The sequence below is a fragment of the Danio rerio genome, chromosome 17 (assembly GCF_049306965.1).
Source record: "Danio rerio strain Tuebingen ecotype United States chromosome 17, GRCz12tu, whole genome shotgun sequence".
In the NCBI taxonomy this organism is placed as follows: Eukaryota; Metazoa; Chordata; class Actinopteri; order Cypriniformes; family Danionidae; genus Danio; species Danio rerio.
The window spans coordinates 34,632,742-34,657,500 of record NC_133192.1 but is presented as its reverse complement, the minus strand read 5'-3'; the positions used below and the strand labels follow the sequence as shown (position 1 = coordinate 34,657,500).

The following is a 24,759-nucleotide window of genomic DNA, read 5'->3' as shown; positions in this document are numbered from 1 at the left end:
GGAGCAGGAAGGGGTCTCTGTGGGCTCTGCTGGCTTCAGTTGAAGGTGGCGGGGATGTCACACGCGGGCATTGTGTCATGTAAACGTCTCTTCACTAATTAATTTCTCTCTGGGTTGCCGTGTGAAACGGCCCTGGTGTGATTCGACCCTGTGAGCTTGTGCTCATTGTCTGCGCGCTGACAGGGAAAAGTGATGTTTTAAAGTGAATACTGTGATGTCCCTGCATGTGTAAGGGTCAATGACAAATAAAGATGTCCGAGATGATGAAAGGTGGATTCATTTAAAAATCTAGTTCACCAGTGCCAGGTTATTATGAACGTAATCTTTAGACTTGGATTGGTTTACAGATACTGTAAAAATATCATAACCATCATTGCATAAAAGCTAATTTATAGTTACCCCATGGTTCATTCTGTACCTTCCATTATAGCCTCCACCATTATCAACATTTGTTATACCTATCCATTTTTTTTGTGTGGTAAGACTATGATGGTCCCTATTGCAGATCTTGTTGACTAAAGGTTGCTTTGCAACTACATGCCAAGTAATTCTCATTTGAGTATTAGCAAAGTCCCTTCAAGGCGAGTCATTTCACTCAGCGGTCATCTTTGAAATGCCACTCGGACAGTATGTTTGAGCATTCTGTTTGAATGGGGAATCATCCAATTCTCCAAAACTGCTTGCCAACCATACGATTAAATTTCATAATTAGGAATCCCAAATAAAATTATATAACAACTGTCTTTTTAGTTTCATTTCTAAACAACCAAATCACACAAAATCTGCAGAAACTCACGTCTGATCTGAGCCCTTCCTTCAGAGTATCGTCAGTCTATAGCGATCAATGGCAACAATTTTTATGCGCATTTTGCATATGCGCATAAAAAAACGTTGATGGAAACGCCATGATGCGCATAAATTTTGAAAATACGCATAAAAACTCATGCGCATAACTGAGCGGGATAAACCTTTTATTCGATAAGAAAAGATACGCATAAACTATGATGGAAACACTTTTACCGCACAAATTTTAGTATGCGCATTAAAAAAAGTCATGTGATTTTGTGATAAGAGATCATGTGATGATGAAAATGAGTGTAAATAGACAAACCAGCAGGCTGAGCACACTGTAAAACATCTGAACTGCTGTTTAGGTCATTCTAAAACACATTACCGTTTAAGTATTAATGTTATTATATTATTAATGACCTCCAGAATCAACAGCGTCTGTGCTCTGCACCTGACACCTTTAAATGCCACCGCGCGTTCACTGTGTGTCAGGATTGCCTTCTGAGGCGAAAGTCCTTTATTAGATGAAGAAAAGATTGACGCAGCTTCTCCTGTTACTGTTGATATTTGGCACCATTTAATCAGGAAGTGAGGATTTTGTTTGATTTCACTCGGAAACGCTGGCTAATTCGCATGTTTTTTATGTGATAATCCAGTTTTGCACATAAAGTTCCATCCACATTTTTGGATGAAAACATGCTAAGGATGGAAACATTGGATTAGCTCCTGTACTAGAAGGCGGGCTTTATTTACCATATAGCGATCGATGATTGGCTTCTGTACTAGTAGGCAGGGCTTCATTTGGCATATTGACCGTTACACTTTTTTTCCTATTCAAAAAGATGCGAATGAAATGTCTTGTGCCTTCTATAGTCTTTGGTATTAGTAGACTGTCTGCTTAATATCTGTTGATACTGCCCTTCAACAGACATTTAACTGACTATAAGAAACTTTGCAAGTACATGTCAACTTACACTAACCCTAACCCCAATCCTATCCTAACAGTCTACTTATAATCTAATGAAAATGTGTTGGAATGTAGCTGCAATGTAACTTAAATTCGTTAAAGGGACCATCAAAATAAAATGATACCGTTTGTGTTGCTCTACAATAACACAACAATAACAAGTGCTAGTACACTCTCAGAAATAAAGGTACGCTAGCGGTCACTGGGGTGGTACCTTTTTAAAGTGAAAATTGTATACCTATACAAGTTCCATATTAATACGTCAAGGGTACATATTAGTACCTAAAAAGAACAAAAGTATTCCTCTTAAATTTTTTAGCTACTAATGTATACTTTTGAGGTACCAATATGGATCCTTTAAGTGCAAATGTGTAGGTACCACCCCACCCCTTGCTTACCTTTATTTCTGAGAGTGTAGGGAGTCAGGTTTTTATGATTCACCAATTTAGTGATATGGTTTTACACCAAAAATGTTTACAATGTTACTGTAGAAGTAGCTCAAATACAAACTTTTTCAAGTTAGAAAGATGTGGAAAAAATTTAACATTCAATCAACCATAACAATCAACCGTCTCGCCCACACACGTCAAAGCTATCAAGCCGACCAATCACAAAACTTGCATTCTACAATCTCACAACAATTTGGAACATTTTGATTTAGTGGGTAATTCGTATTCATTTGTACAATCTCAATCATACACTTTAGTAGGGTTTGACTGATATCCCAATAAGGGGTACAGTCAGGGGTGGGGTTTGGGTCAACACCTACTTTTAAAAATTTTACATTTTCATATGAATAAGCCACTTTTCTGAAAATACGTAAAAAATTTTTTTTAAAAAGTCTGTTTTCATCAGGCTGCTTTGATCATCGTGACATGTAGTTACATTTTTTGAGAGGTACACATCAGGATATGCCAAAGGATATCTGACTGTGCAAAGGCTATTTTATTTTAATATTTTTATCACTAAACCTAATTGGTAAAAATAAAATAAAAAAAACACAATGCATCATCATAGTTTAAAGGGGGGTGTCATACGTTTTACGCTGGCAAATTGCTTTAGTGTAATGGTGCTGTTGCTGTAAGTTACAAAACGTATTCTAATTACCTATACAGTATATTCTATGTTAAGCTGCTTTGACAATCTACAATCTTAAAAGAGCTATAGAAATAAAGATGAAGTAAGTTAAATAAATGATTACCTAGAGTATATCATAAAATAAAATAAGAAAACATTCTTATACCTCAAATGCCTTGATTGTTGTCATGAATTTTCTTCTGAGAATGCACACATCACAATATCCTGAATTAAAAAAAAAAAAATCCAACCCAAGGCATGACAAAGATATAGAGGCCTCACCAAGGAGCAGTTACATCGTTTTCAGACATTACAAACATTAGGCAAACTTGCATTTTGTGTGTTTTCAACAAAGTCTTATGTTTATTTGATAGCTGACACTGAAGTTTTTTAGTTTTTTAGTTTAGTACTCAAGGCTTTCAGTGTGTTGTTTGAATGTCTATGTACTTGCATAAAAGGGAGTTTAACTGTGTGTTCACACAGGACTTCTTAACAATAGACTTCTACATTCTGATTGCTTGCTGCTGAACCACGTTCATAAAGTTGACTTGATTTTAACTCTCCTCAACACCCACACTGGCGAAGATGCGCTACGCCGTTCCTCGCCGCTGGCTACCATTGAAAATGAATGACTTCCGGCGACTTTGCTGCTCTCGTTGCTTTCGGTGTGAACACACAGTAAACTGGATAGGTTTTTTGTTTGTTTGTTGTTTTAAGAATAACTGATGCACAAGCTGTAAAGACATCCCCCCTTTTAGAAAAGGAGCAGGAAGCACCAGCTCACTTGCTTTTAAAATGACTTTAAAAATATGTTTTTTTGCTTCTTCACAAACTAAACTGTTTTTGTTTTCCTCCATATTACAGGAAAAAATTATTCCTGCATGTTGGTTACACTATATTGAATTTAATGTTTAAATATGAATTATAAAATTTATTTGAGTAAAATAAATAAATACATAAATAAATACGGAAAGAAAGAGTAAAATCATAATTTATTATAAAATCTCTTTAATACTAAACCATTTAACTAATATACTAAGAAAAAAATGACCAATTTTTGGAGAGGGTAATTTCTGTTCCAGACACCACTCAAAGCACATTTTGAGTCTTGTTTTAATGATAACCTGTGGACAAAAGGTCAACAAGGCAGTTGCGATGTCTGTTCAAGGGTTAAAAACCTAAGTGCTGAAAAAAAATTTTTTTAGAAGTTCATAGCATTAAAAATTGTGTAAAATTTGAATTAAATATAAAAAACAACACATAACAAAAAAAATTATAAAATTTGTAGAAGCTCATAGCATTAAAAAATTAAATAATTAAATCATTTTTTTCCTTGAAATTTTTTATTAATTGTTATTTGCCTTTTTTTGTATTTGTTTGTACAATTTACGAGTAATTTCGGAGTGAAATATTTGCTTCTAGACCACATTTATCTGTTTAATAAAATATTGTCAACCTATTAATTAAGCCTTTTTTTTTACATTCTCAAGTCATTTTACATCCTGAGATATTTTTATTAAAGCACCAAAAAATGAATCATGGACATAATATTTATTAAAAGAACTACACATGACTAACTCTTCTATAGCTCCCTCTCCCTCTCCCTCTCTCTCTCTCTCTTTCTCTATTTCCCTCCCCCCGTCCGTTCTCTTAAAATTCTCAGGTTGTTGACACACTTAAGACAGAAGCTCACTTTTCTTTTGTTGGCAAACATGACCACCTGCCAAGTCGTATTCAATAGGGAGACCTTAACCACAAATGATAATGCGTGCAATATAGAGACAATAGATAAAGAAATATTAATACAAAGGCGCTTTCTGTTCAAGCCCTGTTTTCTTTACAACTACCTCACTGGAAGACAGGGGATAGTCCATTAGGGACACGTTGATAAGACAATATTTACTCAGGAGGAACAAGTTCAAAGAGCCCATGCTTTTTAACCCTGGTCTTGAAGCTGAGGACATTGAGACTGGCAGGTGTTTTTGCTGAGTTGTTCTGTGGTGTTTCAAAAGAGCTTTTTTTTAGGAGCCTGACGTCTGTGTGAACCAATACGGTTTGCATATTTGTCTGTATTTATTCAGCCTAGAGCATGAGTTATTGTCATGTTGATGGGATCTTTCATATAAATCCTATTTTTCAGAGCACAGTTTAGCTTTGTCTTAAACAAATAAAGAGACAACAGCGAGGGTGTGACTTACAGCAGGGCATGGCGGAGAGGAAGAGTTCGCTTAAAACTGAAAAAAAGCTCATTATTTGCTCATCATGTTGTCTACTTAAGTTTTGTTACTGTTTTCGGCCTATAAATATACATTTAAACCTTTTTTTCTGTAGTTTGCCATTTAACAACAGGTATTATGTGTTAAGTTCTAAAAATGTCAAAGAAAACACCACAGAAGTATTATGAAAGTGATCTGAGAAGTAATAGTATTTTCTGAATATAGATTATAGTTTTATGTGAGAACAAGTTGAAAATGAAATGACCCACAGCCAAACATTGAGTCAATTACAATGAGGTGAAGGCCCTCAGTAACGGGGGTTTCAAGTTATCTGACCCCATCTGAGGCTTCTTTGGTGTCATTGATGTTGACACATAATTTTTGAGTCTGGAAAGCTCAAATTGAGTTTGATAATTCAAATTCAATCATCAAATATTCACCTTCATGTCATTCCAAATCTGTACAAATTAATTTTGTCTTCAAAAAAAAAAATCTTAAAGGTATTTCTGTCCCCCAATGTCTCCTGAACTCCTGTTGACACCAAGAACAATAACTACTGTATATTAGTGTTCTTGCCAGCACAAAATGCCTCTCTGTTTGTTATGGTGTAGCTGTTTATGCATTTAAATCCTTGCACTCTTTAAAAGGAGGTTTGATGCTGATTGGTCGTTAGTGTTTTTTATGTCTATCCGTAGGAAAAACTGTAATGAAAGTTGAACCTCTGATTGCAATATTTAAAGTATGTGTTGTTTAAATGCAAATAAATCTGTTGATCTAATGAAGCAATCATGTTTTGGACTAAACCATTCTTTGTAACATTTCTTTTTTTTTTATAGAATTGAAATCTGTTAAAATAATATAGTTTGTATATTTATTTATATATACACTACCATCAAAAGTTTGGTAGTCAGTAGGATTTTTAAATGTTTTAAAATCAGCTTCATTACTCCAGTCTTTACAGTCACACGATCCTTTAAAAATCACTCTTTAATAAGTTACAATTATTGCTATTGCTATTAATGGTAATAGTAATAAAAGTAGTAATGACTGAAGTAATGTTTTCATTTGAAACTGGATCCAATAAAAAAGCAGTTTTATTTTTTTTTTTAATAAATGTATATACATATATATATATATATATATATATATATATATATATATATATATATATATATATATATATATATATATATATAGCTCTTTTATACATTTTCTACCATATGTTGTACAATTTGTCTTTAACCATAAAGATTGTAATGTTATTACTTCTTTTCAAAACCCAGGGCCCTCATGAATAGTGGAACATTCCTTCCATACTGCACATGAAAATATTAAAATCTAACCACAAATACAGCTAATTAACTGTACAAAGTTTGTGAACTTGTTTTTTAATTGGTGAATTTATTGTATTTAATTTTGCATTGGGAAGATAAAGGTTCTACTTAATATATATACAATTTGCCATTTATTTACATTAAAAAAAAAAAAATCTACAGGGAAAAAAAAGAGTGGAATTTGAAATGACTTATAATAAGAAGCTGCTGATAAGGCATAAGACATAAGATGATAACCTTGGATCACGGTTTCACAGTTTTGATTACCTACAAAATATATTATTTTAAATATCTGGGGAATAGTCCCCTTATTAATCATCTGGGGTCGACACAGCAGAATAAATCGCCAACTTATCCAGCATAAGTTTTGGATATCTTTTCTGCTGGAGATACTGTTGTACTAAGAAAAGAAAAAAAAATTAAACAAAAAAAATTCTACATATACCTTAGAAACGATATAGCAGAAAATTTTGGCGGTTTTAAAACCTTGACTTTTCTAATCCGCGGTATACCGTTAAAACTTTTATGGCCCCATGTTGCTGATAGAATTTCTATCTATTTATTTAGGAAAGAAAAACTTGTTCCATGTAATGCATTAGACAAACTGGGACTTGTCATACCACTTATTATTGCTCTTTTGTTAGATTTGATTGCTCCCATTGTCTGAGATAGCAGCTGAGTCTTTAGTGATTCCCAGTAAATCTTTTTTGTCAACACTTGACCTCCTATTACTAGCACTCCCTACCTTATTTTCTACTCATTCTGAAATTGCTCTAGCACTTGTCTTTTTAAATTAAATAAACTATTGTGATCTAAAACTAAAAATTATTCTTATTTATTTATTTATTTTTTGCCCAAAATATATTAATATTGTTTTATTTTGTTGCTTTGATTACTTTTATTATCTTCATTTATACTCCATCACTTTGAATAGTCCTTTTTGAGGGATGTAAACAAAACCAATGGTCCCAATGTATTTCCAGTTGTAACTTCTATAAGTTCCGAGAATTCAAAAAGAGTCACATTTTGATAAATAATATTATGATAGCTGTTTTAACATTAAGTTATGATTGAATTGCCTCTTGTTACAGTTATTAAATAGTTTAATAACAAGCAGGAAATGTTTATGGGCCAATGACATGACCACACTGAAATGGTCTATAAAAGACTAACAAAAAATTGGTGTTTGTCACTACAGAAATGAATTTCTGTGAAATACATGTAAACAATTCTAAAGAAACACAAGAGTTGTTGTGTTTTTAGGGCCAAGTGAAAAATCCGAAGCAGATCTCATCATAAACGAAGCATATCACAAATGTACAGTCCATAACCATAATCATCATCTGTCGTTCTCCGGCACAGTGATTCTCATGCAAGAGTTGTAGATGGAGCGGTGTCTTTATGGTGTGGTAATACACTAAAAGCTCCAAGGGCACGGCATCCCTGTGCAGATGTGCTCTTTCTTCCTCATTACCCATCAGTGCTCCAGCGGAGCCCTGATTCGGCCGGCCACAGCAGGCATGATATCACCCATCCTCCTCATGCGCGTGTCTATGTGTATGTGCGTGTCTTATCCATGTTTGTCCCTGGAACCCTTCCAAAAGTGCCTCTGCCACCCTGCTAGCCAAATAAGCAGAAGAAAGTGCACTGTTTTTCTGCCTGGGCGAACCCGACCTTTGCTTTTTCTTGTGCAAGCGAGCAAGCAGGTGACCAATGCCCAAGTCGATCACCTCCTCTGGGTTCGTCCGTGTTTACCTTGCCTGTCGCTGTTGTTCTCTTGCCTCTGGACTTTAGCGTCCTGTCGTCCTGCCAAAGCCATGGGTCCCTTCTCCCGGAATCAAAAAGCAGCTAAAGAGGTTAATGCACTCAAGTAAGGATGAGCAACCAGCTGTTAACGTTCTCATATTTAATACCAAACTCATCCAGAAGACATCAGCACACAGAGATGGACAGGGAGAGAGAGAGTCTGGAGCTTATGGCGCTCACATCTGCTTTGTACATTTGGGTTGGGAAGAGTATCTTAAACACTTGAGAATGACAATACCCTGAGATGAGCCGGACTTAAGCAGAGATAAAAGCAGATAATGGAGAGTCAGCGTAGGATGATGGGTCAAGAGCGCATAACTGTGCTTTTTTAATTTTGTTGTGGTTGATGCTGCGTCTTTTACATAATAATATGTGTTATTACGATGATAATAGAGGTAAGGAAAAAAAAAAACAGCTCAGCAAAAACAAAACCTGCTTTTAAAATGTCATCAAGTCCATAATCAAACTGAAGTTAGCACGTCCTGTGTTTGTCCGAACCATCTCCGCCGGTACGTAAGCAATGCATCAGTGCGGGTCAGATCTCCAGGCTGAGATGGAGATGGAACAGGGCTGTTTTTCTGCTGGAAAACAACTCTTGGATGCAGCTGTGTGCCACTGCACCACCTGCCCTTGACCCCCCTCCAAACCTGAGTGGAAAAAAGGAGATTCTCTTTTCCAACTTTCATGTCATTCCAAACAGGAAATTTTAGGAAGGAGGTAAGAGAGGTGGAAAAATAGTTGGCGTGTAATTAGCTTTTATTAATTTCTTTTTTCCAGCTGGAGATTTATTACTTGATGGCCTTAGAGGTAGATAAATTTATCTTGTTTTCTTGACAGTGACTGTTTGGCAATAAACTTTATTATTATTATTATTATTATTATTATTATTGATACATATTAATCATGCATTTATTTTATTTTTTTATCATAAAGCCGTAGTCTATGTACAGCTGTGTAACCGAAAAGGGGGATGTGTTTATCATTGAAAGAATAGCTGTAAAGATCCTCTCACATGCTTGTCATGATTTAGGGGGTGAATAGACATGACAGCTGAGTCTGGAAGGAGAAAAAGAGCTCAGACACGCAGATGCAGCCAACACCATGCCTTTAGCCCATGGCCGTCAGCTGTTTAGCAAATCTGTGATCCTGAGGGGAGTCCTGTCCATTAGACATGCCGCACTTAAAGGGACACTTGGACATTTTTCTTTTTCCATCAAGACGTCTATTGTACTATATCATGTGTCAAAGTGTAGTGAGAAGATTCTCTGAATGTGAATACAAAGCTGAAAGGTCGGAAATTTAATTATGTTGTCTCATTTTAGCCATTTTTTACGCTTGCACTGCATGCATTTATGGTGACAGCAATCCCAGAGAGCCTTGTGACAGCTCAGTGAAAACTATTTATAAATCTAACCAAGATGACAGATGACATGAGGAAAATGTTGATTAATAAAATATGTATATTTCAAGCAGTGCTTAAATTGATAATAAAAAAGTTGAACATTTTTTAGTAAAATATTAAACAAAGAAAATTTGAGTAATAAACAAATAGTATGTCAAATGTTTAAAATCTAAACTAAAACATTTAACATGGTCAAATAATTACTGTAAAATTAAATAGTATCATCAAACTCTCTGAAATGCTGTACAGACTAAACGTCAGACTTGATAGTCAGATGATACTCAAGCAACATACAATGTGCAATGATGTATAGTATAGTAAGCATGGAGTTTTTTTTTTTTTTACCCAGAACATTTGTTACATACACACCTGTTTCATTCATTCATCCATTCATTCATTCATTCATTCATTCATTCATTCATTCATTCATTCATTCATTCATTCATTCATTCATTCATTCATTCATTCATTCATTCATTTATTTATTTATTCATTCATTCATTCATTTATTCATATTCTTTTCGGCTTAGTGCTTTTATTAATCAGGGGTTGCCATAGTGGAATAAACCGCCAACTTATATAGCATATGTTTTATGCAGCAGGTGCCCTACGGACAATTTAGCTTACCTAGTTCACCTATAGCCCAAGTCTTTGGACTTGTGGGGGAAACCAGAGCACCCGGAGGAAACCCACGCGAACACGAGGAGAAGATAAAAACTCCACACAGAAATGCCAACTGACCCAGCCAAGGCTCAAATCAGCGACCTTCTTGCTGTGAGGTGACAGCACTACCCACTGTGCCAGAGCACCGTCCAAAGCATCAAAGTAAAGTTTTACCAGTTGTTTACTCCAGTGCTAGCTTAGCAATATGCTACATAAACCACAACTGAAATTGAGCAAGTTTCATGATTAGACTGCATTACGCCGGGGGTTTCAGTCATTTATTTAACTTTATTACAGTCAACATCAGTTCAGTGCACTAGAATAGTTTCTCTAAAAGTTCCCTACAATGCAACACAGAGCATTCATTCATTTTCTTTTCAGCTCAGTCCCTTTATTAATCTGGAGTCGCCACAGCGGAATGAACCGCCAACTTATCCAGCATATGTTTTATGCAGCGAAAGCCCTTCCAGCTGCAACCCTTCTCTGGGAAACATCCATACACACTTATTCATATTCATACACTACAGATAATTAAGCCTACCTAATTCACCTGTACCACATGTCTTTGGACTGTGGGAGAAACCGGAGCACCCAGAGGAAACCCACGCAAACACAGGGAGAACATGCAAACTCCACACAGAAACGCCAACGGACCCAGCCGAGACTCAAACCAGCGACCTTCTTGCTGTGAGGCCACAGCACTACCTACTGTGCCACAGCGTCGCCTGACAACACAAACCAGTTACAGTATAAGAGCATATTTAATAATAGCAATATTTAATATGTAATCCTTTACACCTTAACCCACACTTAAACCTACTTGTCCATAATCCTCCCTGTATCCCTCCAAAGTTTCCTTCAATTACATTATGAACACATTATGTACATTGTTTATATATTTGGATGTAAGTACATATTGGTTAGGGACACTAAAGTGGGACCATACTTTTAAACAGAACTAATAAAACTAAATTTGTCATACTTTGTGTATAATAAGTGATTTTTTTGTGTATAGGTAAGTCACAGAACATCAGATCATCCAGTTTTTAGCAAAGCCCTCGCTATATTACTAGTGTAATGTTTGCTATCAACCGCAATGTTTTTTTTTTTTTTTTTCATAGACATTTTTTGGGATGGAGCTCACATAACCGTATGCGCAGTTCTTGAGAAAAGTCCTGCTTGATCCATTGCGGTGGCCTTTGAATGTGTATGCTCAGATGTTTTTTAGGTACTTCAGAAGAGTCTTTGTTTGAACAAGGCTCGCAACCTAATAACACTTATTGTGTAAGGGCAGATGCAGACGCTCACACACCCACACACACAAGGAGCGTTTGCCATTATGCACAATACACGGTCAGTTAAGAAGACGAAAAGAGCCGTGTACTGTATGAGTCTGATTCATACGGCAGTGTTCAGTGATATTTATAGTCAGTTAAAGGGGTGTTTCCTCAGTTCAAACACTTCTAAAATACACTTATTATTTGAAACTGTACAAATGGGAATACTTTTTTTACAGCCATGTCAAAAGTCACTTGTACAAAACAATTGTTAGTGCCTTAAAGCAAGAGATCAAATAAAATCCCAGGACCTTAATTCTTGTGTGTGTGCATGTGTGTGTGTTTATTTTAAACGCTTATATAATAATGACTTTACTGTTATGTTGTTTTAATTACTGTAGATTTTAGTTAACATATTTGTACATTTTTGTTAAATATCCATATTTAGTTAATTTAATACAACATTAGCATTTCTACCAAAGCCAAATGGCTTGCCATTTGTCATGTGATGATGTTTGAATTCATTCCCATTGTTGAATTTCTTACTTGGGGTCTAAAAGACAATTAATATTCAGTAGCTACACAAATTGAATGCAATTGAACTGGTTGATTTTTAAAGTTTGATAACAGGGCTATAAAATCGGTATCAATATTTATTGACCGAACACCATTGTCAATATCGATAAAAAAAAAAGATTAGGTATATAGCGCTTATAAAACTTTTTAATTAAACTTTTAAATTGCTGAGTGTGCCTTGGAAGCAATGTCATAAGCTTGGGGTGTAAGTTTGTCATTTCCAATGAAGACACGCAACTTGCACAAGGCGTATATGGGAGCGATGCACCCATGTTGTCAGGCGGCACGTGAACCACCCACATTTTCCAGCCGCACCTAGTTAAATACATCTGACCTTTTCCGAATGCCATAAGCGGACCTCGATTCATGTAAGTAGAACTAACCAATATGATTCACACTTTGTATGGAATACACAAATTTTAGTAATAACGGTAGACTAATTACCTCAGACAAACAGCGCATCCAAACACTGCAGTGGTTTTTCTATATAAACTTGCATTGGAATGATGATTTGTCCATTTGTCATCCTCTGAGAAAATGGTTGATGGTCACCTAGTTACAATAGATTCCAGGGATGCATGAACGCAAAGTCCATTGTAAATGGTCAAGGAATCCACATGCACGCTAGTCACTTAGGTCAGAGTAACAACACATGCAAAAATGAGTGTCGTATAGCAGCAGTGAAGATATTGTAAATTAAAAATTATATAAGGATGTCACCAGAGTGGCTTTTTGGTTTCTTTTCTTGTGCATACCAGCCCCTGGCTCCCCAAGTGAACGATTTTTTAGCATAGGGGGTAATATAGTCATCCAACTTCACAATTTGTAATGTTGCAGTATGTATTTGAATAATGATTGTTGGTTCCTTTACTTGAAAGCTCAGATTTGATTGTCATAATTTGTGTTGTTGACAGAGTTTAAGGTTTACTGTATCTTTATTTTTCACACCTTGAAGTTTGCTTTGATTGTTCAGCATTTACACTTTACCATTGCACACACTTTGTAACATTTTAAGAGTCTGTTCAACACTTATGTTTATTTTATTATAAAGAGATCAGATATTTTGTTTGTTTACATGACAAAGTTTTTAAAACAATCCGAGTTTGACTAAAAACTCTGCATTACATTTGCAAGGCAGTTATTTTCTGGTGTTACCTTGTCAGTAAACAGTACTGGAACGGAAGTGACGATGAACAATCAATGGGGTTGTTTTTCAAAACTTCCACTTTGAAACTTATTTTCAGATCACAAAATCAAAAAAATCTAAATATGTGTTTTTTTATATTCAATTCACCTTTATTTGTATAGCGCTTTTACAATGTAGATTGTGTCAAAGCAGTGTCACATAAGAGATCATAGTAAATTGGAACAGTGTCAGTTTTCAGAGTTTAAGTTCAGTTTAGTTCAGTTCAGTGTGGTTTAATAATCACTACTGAGTGTCCAAACACTAAAGAGCAAATCCATCAATGCGCAGCTCTACAGATCCCAAACTAATGCTTTTGCATCATTGCTTAGCTGATCCTGAATTGATATTGACGTGATATTAAGTGCAGTTTGGTTGATCAGATAACAAGAAGGGAGACACATTCCTGTTTACTCCTGCTGTCTTTTGTTTTTCTTGCTTGATTTGCTTGAAAGGAGTGTTTTTAGGCTTTTCCTGGTAAGGGAAAAGTGTTTACTTTTTAACTAAAAAACTCAACTAACAAGCTATGAGTGTCCAGCAGTTGCTGCCATGAACAAAGGTTGTGCAGCACTGATAGAATAAATGCAGCTTAAACATATTTGAAAATGTAAAATTTTGTAGTGCATTTAGTTTAAGTTTTAATTTTTTTTTTTTTTTTGCAGTTTCATCATACAGTATTACATCAGTATTTTTGCAGTTTTTGTTTTTGCGAATTCACAAGAAGCAACTTGTGAACGCTTTTTCATTTCTCAAAATTCTCTCGTCAGTGCCATTCGCACCTGCTGTTCTGGATACTTGTTTATTTTATTTTTTGGATTCTGTATTTGTCTTACCAGATTTCTGGATCTGTTCTTTCCTGGACTCAAATCCGGTCATCTCGGTCAACTCCTCTGCGTCCCAAGTCTGCTGATGAACATAATGAGCTAACTCGACAAACTGGTTACAGTGTGAAAGCTGTCCACGTGGAGGTAAGCAGTCAGCTGGTAAGCGCGAAAAGGAATGGCGTCATACCGCCCCATAGCATTCATTTAAAAAATGAAATGACCGCTGGCTACATAATTTGCGCTCTCCAGAAACATTCATAGGACTACGGTTTCAGAATAAGCCTGTGTTGTCTTCATTTGCATAAAGTTGAAGATTTCTCAACTTTGTTGCGTCGCTAGACAGGCCCACCTGGCCACCAATGGTCGCTTACTCTTCGTTGAAATGAACAGTTGCTTTGCCACTGCAAGTGGCTCATAGTGTGAATGAGGCTTTACAGACAAAAACTGTCTAACATTCTCTCTCTCTTTTTAAAAACTTTTTCAGTGCTTCTTCTGTCTGTTTTGCCAATTGCTCTAGTTGGGTTTAGGAATCGGAGGAGCGTGGAGGTCATTCCATTGGCTGACCCTTTCTACAGGGAATAAAGCAACACCGAAAACAAGGCGTGTGCCAGGGGAGCGAGGTGAGGAGGTGGGCTTAGCGATCTCAGAGGTGTGATACACACTTTGGCAGCAAACGAAGCCAGGTGGACACCACAAGGCCCCCAAGTCACCTAACAGTTTTGTCACTCTTACAACACAGCCACGGCACTAACCCTGCGCCGTACATGCTGGTGTCAGACAATAGCAGCATTACAGAGAGTGAAAAAAATAATAATTGTACAACTAGTTCTCTCCCCACCCCGTAATTGAAATCTACCTCTCGGCAAACAAAGAGAGGGCATTAGCAGTGTCCTCCCAGTGTTTAGAAGAGCCACTCAATATGTACTGTTGGCAGAAGAATAGAATCGTTATATCGCAACCTTCAGTATTCTTGGCCGTCAAACAAAAAGAGCCATGTGATTTTCTGAAGACATCCCTCATGTGACTGTGAAAAAAGAGGACACTGTGCCGGACAATGACGGACACCGGCATTTTTTTCTCTCTCTCTCTCTCTCTGCCTCAGTCTTTTTTTTTTCCTCCTACATGGCGAACAAAGGCAGTTGAGACGATTTGTGCGCAAAGCAGGAAACTTTGTGGTTCAGAAGCATGTCATATCACAAAAGGCAGGGATCAGGAGGATGTGTTGCTAGGCGCCATGATTGTGTCAGCACTGCTGGCCAGAACATTTCCTTACAGGTGAACTTTTAAATGGAGACTGACAGATATATGCTTCCTGCTATTTTACAGAACGCAGAAGCCCTAAGCAACCCCCAAGATCCTTTGCATCACTCCTCGGGCCAATCATCTCTGTTTGAGGTACGTGACACAGCAAGTGGCCTCCTGTAAAACCCGGGCCCAGGGGATTGCTCTGTTTCTCTGTGTTTGGGCAGCTTGGCGCAGTTCAAACAGGGTTCAGGAAAGTGCACGCTCGTGCGGGTACGCCAGATCTACAGGAACCCAATTCATGTGCTCGCTCGGCTTTGGAGAGTCAGCCTCGCACATGAACAATCATCAAATTTTTCATCTCAGGTGCCCAGTGTCATTACAAACACGCTTCCATCGTGACCCGTGAAGTTGAAAGGGCATCGCCAAATATGGATAATGACGTATATTCCTGTGTCTGTCAGCGTGTGCCGCTCTGCCAAAGTTTAATTTGACCCCTTTTGAAAACAACTAATTTCCTGTGGAATTCCCATTAACGCTCCAGAATTAGGCCAGATGATCTTTGGATTTCAAAAGGTGGACGAGGTGTAGGAGATATTTATGTGTTTGACGTATTATGCGGGCATCTGTTGATTTTTAATTGCCACTTGAGACAGAAATAAAACTTTAGATTTATTTTTCCATGTGTGTGTGTGTGTGTGTGTGTGTGTGTGTGCGTGTGTGTGTGTGTGTGTGTCTGTGTCATTAAAAGAAGAAAGTATTACCACTTTTTAATCATGCTTTTATAACAGTTTCTTTTTTTTCTCTTTGGGATTATATTTTGAAATTAAAATTATCGAATATTACAGAAAATACATTTTTAATAATATTTAATACTTATTAACAAGTTTCATGATTTACAAAACATATTAAGTACAGCAGCTACTATTTAGCATTGATGATATTACCAGTATTGGGGGTAATGCATTAGACTTTAAAGTCACTTTTTTGTTTAATTAACTAGCTTTTACAAAGTTATACAAAATTAAGATGAGAGAATCCATTAATTAATTTCAACACATGAAAAAAAATAAATTGTACTTGAAACTTCATGTATAAGACAAAAAGTACAAAAGAAGCAAACACAATGCCTTTTTAACTATCATTGATGAGTAACTTTAAACTTACTCTATGTGTTTTTTTAAGGTAAATTAAGTTGAAGAAGTTAAGAAGTTAAGAAGAAGAAGAAGAAGAAGAAGAAGAAGAAGAAGAAGAAGAAGAAGAAGAAAACCTGCAAGTTATGAAACAGATCAAGCCTCAGCCAGGTCAGAAAAAGTAACGCCTGATTCACACAGGACTTCAGCATCAAAGTTTGACAGAGAATCTGAAGTTTGGGCTGACAGGATAATCATAGTAGCTTCAGCCAATGAAATTAGTCTCTTAGCTGGAGGTATTTGCAAACACAGCTATCTGATTGGCTGACACTTCAGTCGGCACTTGAAAAGTTGAAAAAAGTCCCAACTTCTATAGCGAGCAACGCCGCTAACACAGCGCTGACAGAGCCACAATTCAGTTCGGCAACGCTTGACATCACAGATTCAAAGCGAATAGGAAGCGTTGACGCTGACGCCTCATGTGAATGGGCCGTAGTGCAGAAGTAACATAGCGCATTACCATAAAGAGTAATGCAACTAGTTCCTTTTTAGGAGAGTAACTCAAGATTGTAACGCATTACTTTCGTAACTTTCCCCAACAATGGATATTACTTGCTTTTTATATGGTGAAGTGACATTAAAAACTTAAGAAAAATATTTTAATACTAGTAATTTTTAAGTTGTACAAATATTAATTCAGGTTATAATCACAATTATAATACATAATAAAATAATTAGGATGGCATGGTGGTTCAGTGTTTAGCACTGTCGCCTAACAGCAAGAAGGTTGCTGGTTCGAGTGCCGGCTGGGCGGGTTTTGCATGTTCTCCCTGTTTTGGCGTGGGTTTCCTTTGGGTGCTCCGGTTTCCCCAACAGGCCAAAGACATGCACTATAAAGCAATTGGAATAGTCTATGAGTGTGTGCATGCGAAAGTGTATGGCTGTTTCCCAGTGCTGGATTATGGCTGGAAGGGCAGCCGCTGTGTAAAACATATGCCGGAACAATTGCTGGTTTATTCTGATGTGGCTACCCATGATAAATAAGGGACTAAGGCGAAAGAAAATGAATAAATGAATAAAATAATTTTTAAGCACAGTGTAACAATGCCAATTAAATAGCATTTTGGAAAAGCCCAAAAAAATTGAATTATTTATAATTCACCAAGAAAAGAAGACAAAGTTGGAACAAATATTGAAATACTTTATAAATGTTTAATGAAAGGTATTTTCAAACCCAGTCTGCATTCAATATAGCTAATGTTGACTAGACTATTAAACACAAGACAAAAAAATATTAGAATCTTTTTTTAAGTTGTCAATGTTTTCAAAAGCACCAAATTTTTACTAACCGATATATTTATTGTAAACCACTTTTAAAACATAAATAACCTCATCCCTTTCTTCAGTTGGTTATTGTAACTACAATTAATGTACAGTGCTTATTAACTACAGAGGTTGATTCTTCTAGAATGCTGCTTTTAATTTTAGGTTTAAAAGCAACTTTCAGTCATTACAGGGTTAAAAGTACAGCAAGATTTGCTAACTTGTTTGTCTGCACTAGACTGAATGGAGTCTTGAAGTAATTCTTCCCAAAGTCAGGCTGTTGAAAGATAATGCAACAGGGGAAATCCATAACAGTTACCCACGATTATGTATCCAGGATGTCCCATACTGACTGACAGTGTCCTCACTGGCGAGACCCCCAAGGGGGGAAAGAGGGAGGTACAAGAAGGTGAAAGGACGTGCCAAGGTCAAATGTGTCTGTGCTCTTATTTTCTTCCTCTTTTGTGGGAGGAAAATATGCTCCAAACAGATGGTCTGGTCGATCACGGAACAGAAAGACAAAAAAGTCTTGTATCTTAAAGGTCCCAGGGGTCAAAGCTACTGGATAAATCAGCGGGAAAATGAATGGCGTTGACAGGTGTTTACTGATTACGATAAAAAAAATAAATAAGCCAGTTAGCTGATGTGTAAAAGCTTTTTATACTGTTGAATTTAGTCTCGCTTTTTTTTTCTTCTCTGTCTCTCTTTCACAAGCACGGCCTGAAAAAAAAAAAAACATCTATTCTGAGGCATTTGCCTCGACGCTAGACTATTGACGCTTTCCTGTTTGATGTCTCTCCTCGCAGTAACATCAAACAATCAACAGGCAAAACCTCTCTTAGCGATGACCGAGCGTAAGAAGTATTCATTTCATTTTTCCGAGGCACTGAAGTGCTAAACGTGTTTAAAGAAACCTCCACAATGTGGCCTCCCAGGAGGTATTTCGAGGCTAAACGAGGTTAAAAGGAAGTTTTGTTGTCTCAGACAATGTTGCTATCTGTCTCAATACACGATTTCCCTTTCAGTTTGCATGTTCTTTTGCCTCCAAACAATTTTCCTTCCCCTTTCATTTCTCCCCGTCGCTCAGATCAGCCATCGACGGCTGTTATGTAGCAGTCAAACCAAGGAGCGCCGAGTGCAAAAGCGGCGTTCAGTAAAATAACCTTGCCAAAGGGTCTTTCCCCCCACCCCTCGTGCACAAAGCTGGCTCCATCTTTGTGTATTGAGTGAGTTAAATCAATGGCAAAATGTTGGCACTTTTCACAGGACAGTGACCAGGAAGCCCTCCCCCGCGTGATTGACACTTGAAACGTGTGCGCGGACGGAGCCAGGGGCGCTGCTCCACGCTTGAAGTCTCTGCTGGGGATAACAACTGGTGACATCTGCAGAAGGGGCCGACAGAAAGGCAGTTAAAAGCCATGTTTGTTGCCTTGGCCCGCTCAGATCTTCCTGCTTTTATGAAGCCTCCACCCCCCCTCCTCTGCTTTAATATTATGATTCAGCACCTGGCTCTTTTGAACCTTGCTTTAAAACTTCAAAAGAGGAGGGTGGCATTAAACAACATGAAATAGGTATGGAAGGGGGACGATGGTAGGGTGTTGGCAGTAAGGGCCGAGAGGGCATCGGGACGAGGGTCGGATGATTGAGGTAAAAGGAAGAAGGATGCTCCGGCGGCTTGATTTGGCTCTCATCATCTTAGCGGGGATATTTCTTTTTATTACGTTTTTTTTTCCCTCTCCTTTGCAGTCTTTAGAGTTGTGTGCCATTACCGTTTTTGTAACATCAGATAGCGGTCGGGCATAATGAGGGTTTTGAATATGGGGCCGGTGGGCTAATGCATACACGGTTGTAGAGATAATAGAGACAGAAACCGATAGGGGTGTGTCTGCCAAAAACAAGTGCGGGATGGCGCGTTTGTAAATGATGGAGGGAAATGACGAAGGGGGGGGGGGAATATTAATGGAATGACATGCTTTCGTTGCTCTGCCGTGACTGTATGTGTATGGGTGTTGTGTAGTGCAAGTTTGCATGTACTTAATGTATCCTCCCAAATGAAGTACACTTTAAATTACTTTTTTTTATCAACACAAGATCTGATCTTGGAAGCTAAGCAGGTTAATACTGGTATATATTTGGGGATGTATATGGATATTTGTCCAGTGGACAGTGCTCTAAAGGTCGCTGGTTTGAGTCCTGGCTGAGCAGTAGATCTTTCTGTGTGGAGTTTGCATGTTCTCCCCGTGTTCGTATAGGTTTCCTCTGGGAGATAGATTGGCTGTGGTATATGAGTGTATGAATGAAATGAGATTGAGTGTGGGTGTTTCCCAGCACTGGGGGTTCACGTTATAGTGTACTCTCATTGATGGGTTGCAGCTGGAAAAGTCATTCGCTACATAAAAAAAAATGCCAGAGTGACACCACGATTGGCGGTTCATTTCACTGTGGCAACCCCTGATAAAAAAGGGACTAAGTCGAAAGAAAATAAAAGAATGAATGAATAAATTAATAATTGGCGATAAACTCCACTGTGGTGACCCATTACAATGATGTGTTCACACCAGGTGCTATTCGCACGTAAATCGACGTGTAAACATTTTAAGTTTACTCACTTCATCTGAGCGTCATATTCGCTTCATTCGCTGTGAAATTCACTTCACAATTGATGCGAATTTGCATCATAGACAGGGCTTCCTTCTGCCTGGTGATAAATGGCTAACATGGATTTTATTGAGACAATAGCTGTGTTTATATGCTTTAGGAAGACTGAAAAACAGCGTCGATTAAGTCGGCGCCATGTCTAAACCCACTAGATCCTTTTAGAGGTGCACCCAGTTCTATGAATATATCAACTCTTCCAGAAACTATAGCTGGATGATGAAAGCTTTCAGTGGTGCTGCAGAATAAGCCCAGTCCAGTTTAATGAACTGTTGTCCAGTGTCAGCAAGAGGATTTCCCCTCAGGACACCAACAACCAGCACTGCTGTATGTCATAATCACTCACTTACAAGAGCAAGCTTCTGATTTGTAAATGTGATGCGAATGTCTGCTAAAGTTTAGATTTTCTTACTCGAGCGATCCGCGCAATAAACGCAGAAAAACTTGTGGCGATTCATTCGCTCGAATCATGTCATTCGCAGTCGCCTTATTCACATGAATCATGCCGCAGGATGTCTATTCATGTTATTGCATTGAATTAACATGTAAATCACTCGCGATTGATGCTTCATCCACGTCTGGTGTGAAAGCAGCATAAAGCAAGCAGAAGGAAAGAAAATAAGTAAGAAAACAAAAGGAGAAATTTAGCACAATGTTTATGCTGCTCCTTTCCAGTGATGGTGTGTAATTGGAAGAGTGTGTGTTTCTCATGTGGTAGTGACTCTCAGGTCTAGCTTTCACCAGTAAATCACAAGCAACAGAGTAATTGGCAGTTCATTTCGCTGTGGTGACTCCTGATACAGAAGAGAATAATCAAAGGAGAGCGAATGAGTAAGAAGTGAGATGAGAAAGTATGCCAGTCTATAACCAAAATTACGCAGAAATTCCTTTTATGATCAATGAAACTGTGAAAGGAATCTTTTGCTTACATTTTCTTCAGCATGTTGTTGTTTATGAGCAAATTTGTGAAAGCACAAAATACACTCGGTGAGCAGAAGTGCAATGAACAAAAAGGTTTTCAGCAGAGACTAATCAGATTGGCTACAACATTCATAAGCTCAACAGAAGCATCTGCGATTGATTATAATGGAGTCAGAGCTTCAAAAAAAGTGTTAAAAGAAATCTGAAGCAACATAAACAGATCTGAAAATGTTCACTGTTTTATTTTATTAATCACGACAGTTATCCCAGTTTTGTTTAATTGTGAAGAGGCATTCTTGCCTCCTGATTTTGAATTTGTGGGGCAGCTTTGTTCACTTTGGTGGTGTTTTATTCAACAAGCTCCTATTAATTTCTAATCTTACAGGTATGATGATAATAATTCATCTGGCTGACACTCTGACATAGTAGTCAATCGTACTGAACCATAGTGTATAACATTTACATAAAGCAAAATAGAAGACGGTACACTGTGGGGCGGAGCGATGGCGGAGTGGGTAGCGATGTTGCCTCACAGCAAATGTTCGCTGGTTCAAGCCTCGGCTGGGGCAGTTGGCATTTCTGTGTAGAGTTTGCATGTTCGTCTCGTGTCGGTGTGGGTTTCGTCAAGGTGCTCCAGTTTCCCCCACAGTCCAAAAACATGCGCTTGGTGATTTGGGTAAGCGGAATTGTCCGTATTGGATGAGTGTGAATGAGAGAATATGGATGTTTTCCAGTGACGGTTTGCAACTGGAAGAGCATCTTTATGCTGCGTAAAACATGTGCTGGATAAGTTGGTGGATCATTCTGCTGTTCAACCACAGATTAATAAAGGGACTAAGCTGAAAAGAAAAGGAATGAATGAATGAACGTTACACTGTTAAGCCACTATCGCCACCCAAAATCCTGCTGGAGCAGAGACACTTCTCTGTCTGAAAAAATTTGCTCGCCAGTATTTTTGGATCACTTCTATTAGACAAATTTTTATGTATACCATTGTATACTTTGGTATACCATTGTATCCACATCCCAGCCATATTTTGAATGTGATTCATAATTTGTTTAATCCATTTTACTGACAAATGCTTTAAATACCGTATAGAAATTCAGTCATATGGTTATTGAGAATTCTTTTATCACTAATAATCATGACAGCTATATAAAAAAATCTATGTATTATTTTATTTTATTTTAATTGCTTACAGTACTTCAAAAAAGTAGAAAAGAGTAGATCAAAAAAAATGTTATAATAGTGCTCTTGATTAAAAGTGCAGTAGGTGATTGTCTTCAGAAACATTTGTTGTTGTGCTGGTTGAAAATCTCTTCACATTCCAAAAGTAATGATTACAGTAAATGATCTAAATGTGTTTATATGTATTTTTATATTCTGGGTTAGGCATAAGACAAAAAATGTTCGTCCAAAAAAATATTATCGGGCTACCAATGCCCATAATACTGATAAGTAGCCCAAACTGTCTGTCAGCAAATGTAGATTTGTACAACTGCGCATATGCAATTGCATGTCGCGTGTCCATATGCACACGAAACGCAGTCGCAGTAAAACCAAACGTTGAATCAAAACTTTTTAAATTCTCAGCTAATATTGGAGTTACTTTTGCAGGCTGGAGGAACACCGACACCAAGGCTGAAGAATTTTTCTTAGACAGGTAATATCATGTTTTAAAACTCTTTTAGTCAGGCAAAGCTCTTGTAGATTGTTATGTATTATGAATGGGTTATTTGCACAGAAGTGTTATTCAGCCACTGAAATCTTCCGGAGAGAGATTGATGTTACTATTTTAGTTTCATAAGGGACCTACATTACAGCATCAATATTGCAGATTTTTATTTAGTTTAATAACAAACCATATGAAAATAGCGCTATTCCGCCTAGCCTGCTTTACTGAGGAAAAGTTGGTTTTATATTCACATTGGTTCATTTTTGAATAATGACAACCTGTGACAAGCTCCTTATATTTACCATGCTAGTCGGAAGATTCACTCTAAAATAACATACAAGTAATAAGTGTTATTTCTGCACGCTGATGGCCAACCACTAAGCATGAAATATTGCAAATTATGACAAGTTTTTGATTCTACACAACAGAAAATGCTCTAGATTTAATACAGTTTATCGTTTGGAATTGTAGTTTTATAAAGTACTGTAAAGTTTTCTTAGTAACGATTAACAAAATCTAGTGGGTCTCTGTCATCTTTAAGGTGCGTTCGCTATTTCAGGAGGCGTGGCTTTAGACAGCAGGGGTGGGACTGTGTTTCAAAGAAATTACCAATTAGCATTTTGGCAGATCACCTACTGCACCTTCTGAACTTCTGAAAGAGGATGCATGTACTGGTTAGCTGTTTCAGTTTGTTATTTGAATAAAATTACAATAAAACTTTTAGATTTAACTATTTAATTGATTTCTATATGAACAATTTTATGATGTATGTTTTGTATTATGTTTAAATAAATGAATGAATAAATAAAAAAATAATTAAATAAATAAATAAATAAATAATGTTTGGACACACCAGTTCTGCTCAGTCTGTCTTTTTTTGCATTCCATAAAGAAACCATATGTATGAAGGTGAAAAGATGTATTAAATGTTTTGTAAATGACATCTTGGCGTATACCGTAGGTCTGTCAATATTTATTTTAACTGTCTAAAGACTTCCTTCTTTTCACATTTTATCAAAACTCATCTCATTCATCTACAGAATAACATATGCTAAAGTCCACTATTTCACCAGAGACTTAAAAAAAGTCTAATATTCTTAAGAACTGTTTAGAGAGACTAAATGCAATCTTTTTAAAATATCAACAGCAATTCAGTTTCAAAGACGCACAAACCCACATATTCCAACAAAGTAAATGTCCTGCATATTTCAAAAGCGCCAACACAGGGAAGAGACTGCAAAATTAATTAAGGCGCACATTATACCGGCCTCCTTTCAGCCGAACTGAAAATTCTTTTAATGCCACTTAGCCTTTGTACTCACTTTCATGGTGATCTTTGCTGTGGCAAGATCTGAAAAGTCAAAAGTAATTACTTCAGCCCGAGCGCGATTCACAGAAACACTTCCTTTCTGTGCACCTTGCTCTCAGACCTGCTGTAGCCATGAAGCCCTGAGCTGACCATATAAAGGCCCTGGGTAACATTGAGTCAAGGACGCTTAATGGATACTAAAGCACAAACAACGGACCTCCAAGCATGCCAGAGCAGACCTAACCTGGGGCACAGACATCAAAATGCAGGTTGGAGATTTGACATTCCTGCAGGCACTAAATGCCTCGCCAGTGATTTAAAAAAGAGGGAAAAAAAGAAAGAAAAAAAGAAAGGAAAAGTCAATATCCCCCTCCTGTTTCTAAACG

The 24,759-nt window shown here is 37.2% G+C and overlaps 1 long non-coding RNA gene across 1 annotated transcript in view; it reads right to left on the bottom strand.

The window, feature by feature from the left end:
- The window catches only part of LOC137488119 (uncharacterized), a 176,783-nt gene that overhangs the window by 4,976 nt on the left and 147,048 nt on the right, over positions 1-24,759 (bottom strand). The window lies entirely within an intron of this gene.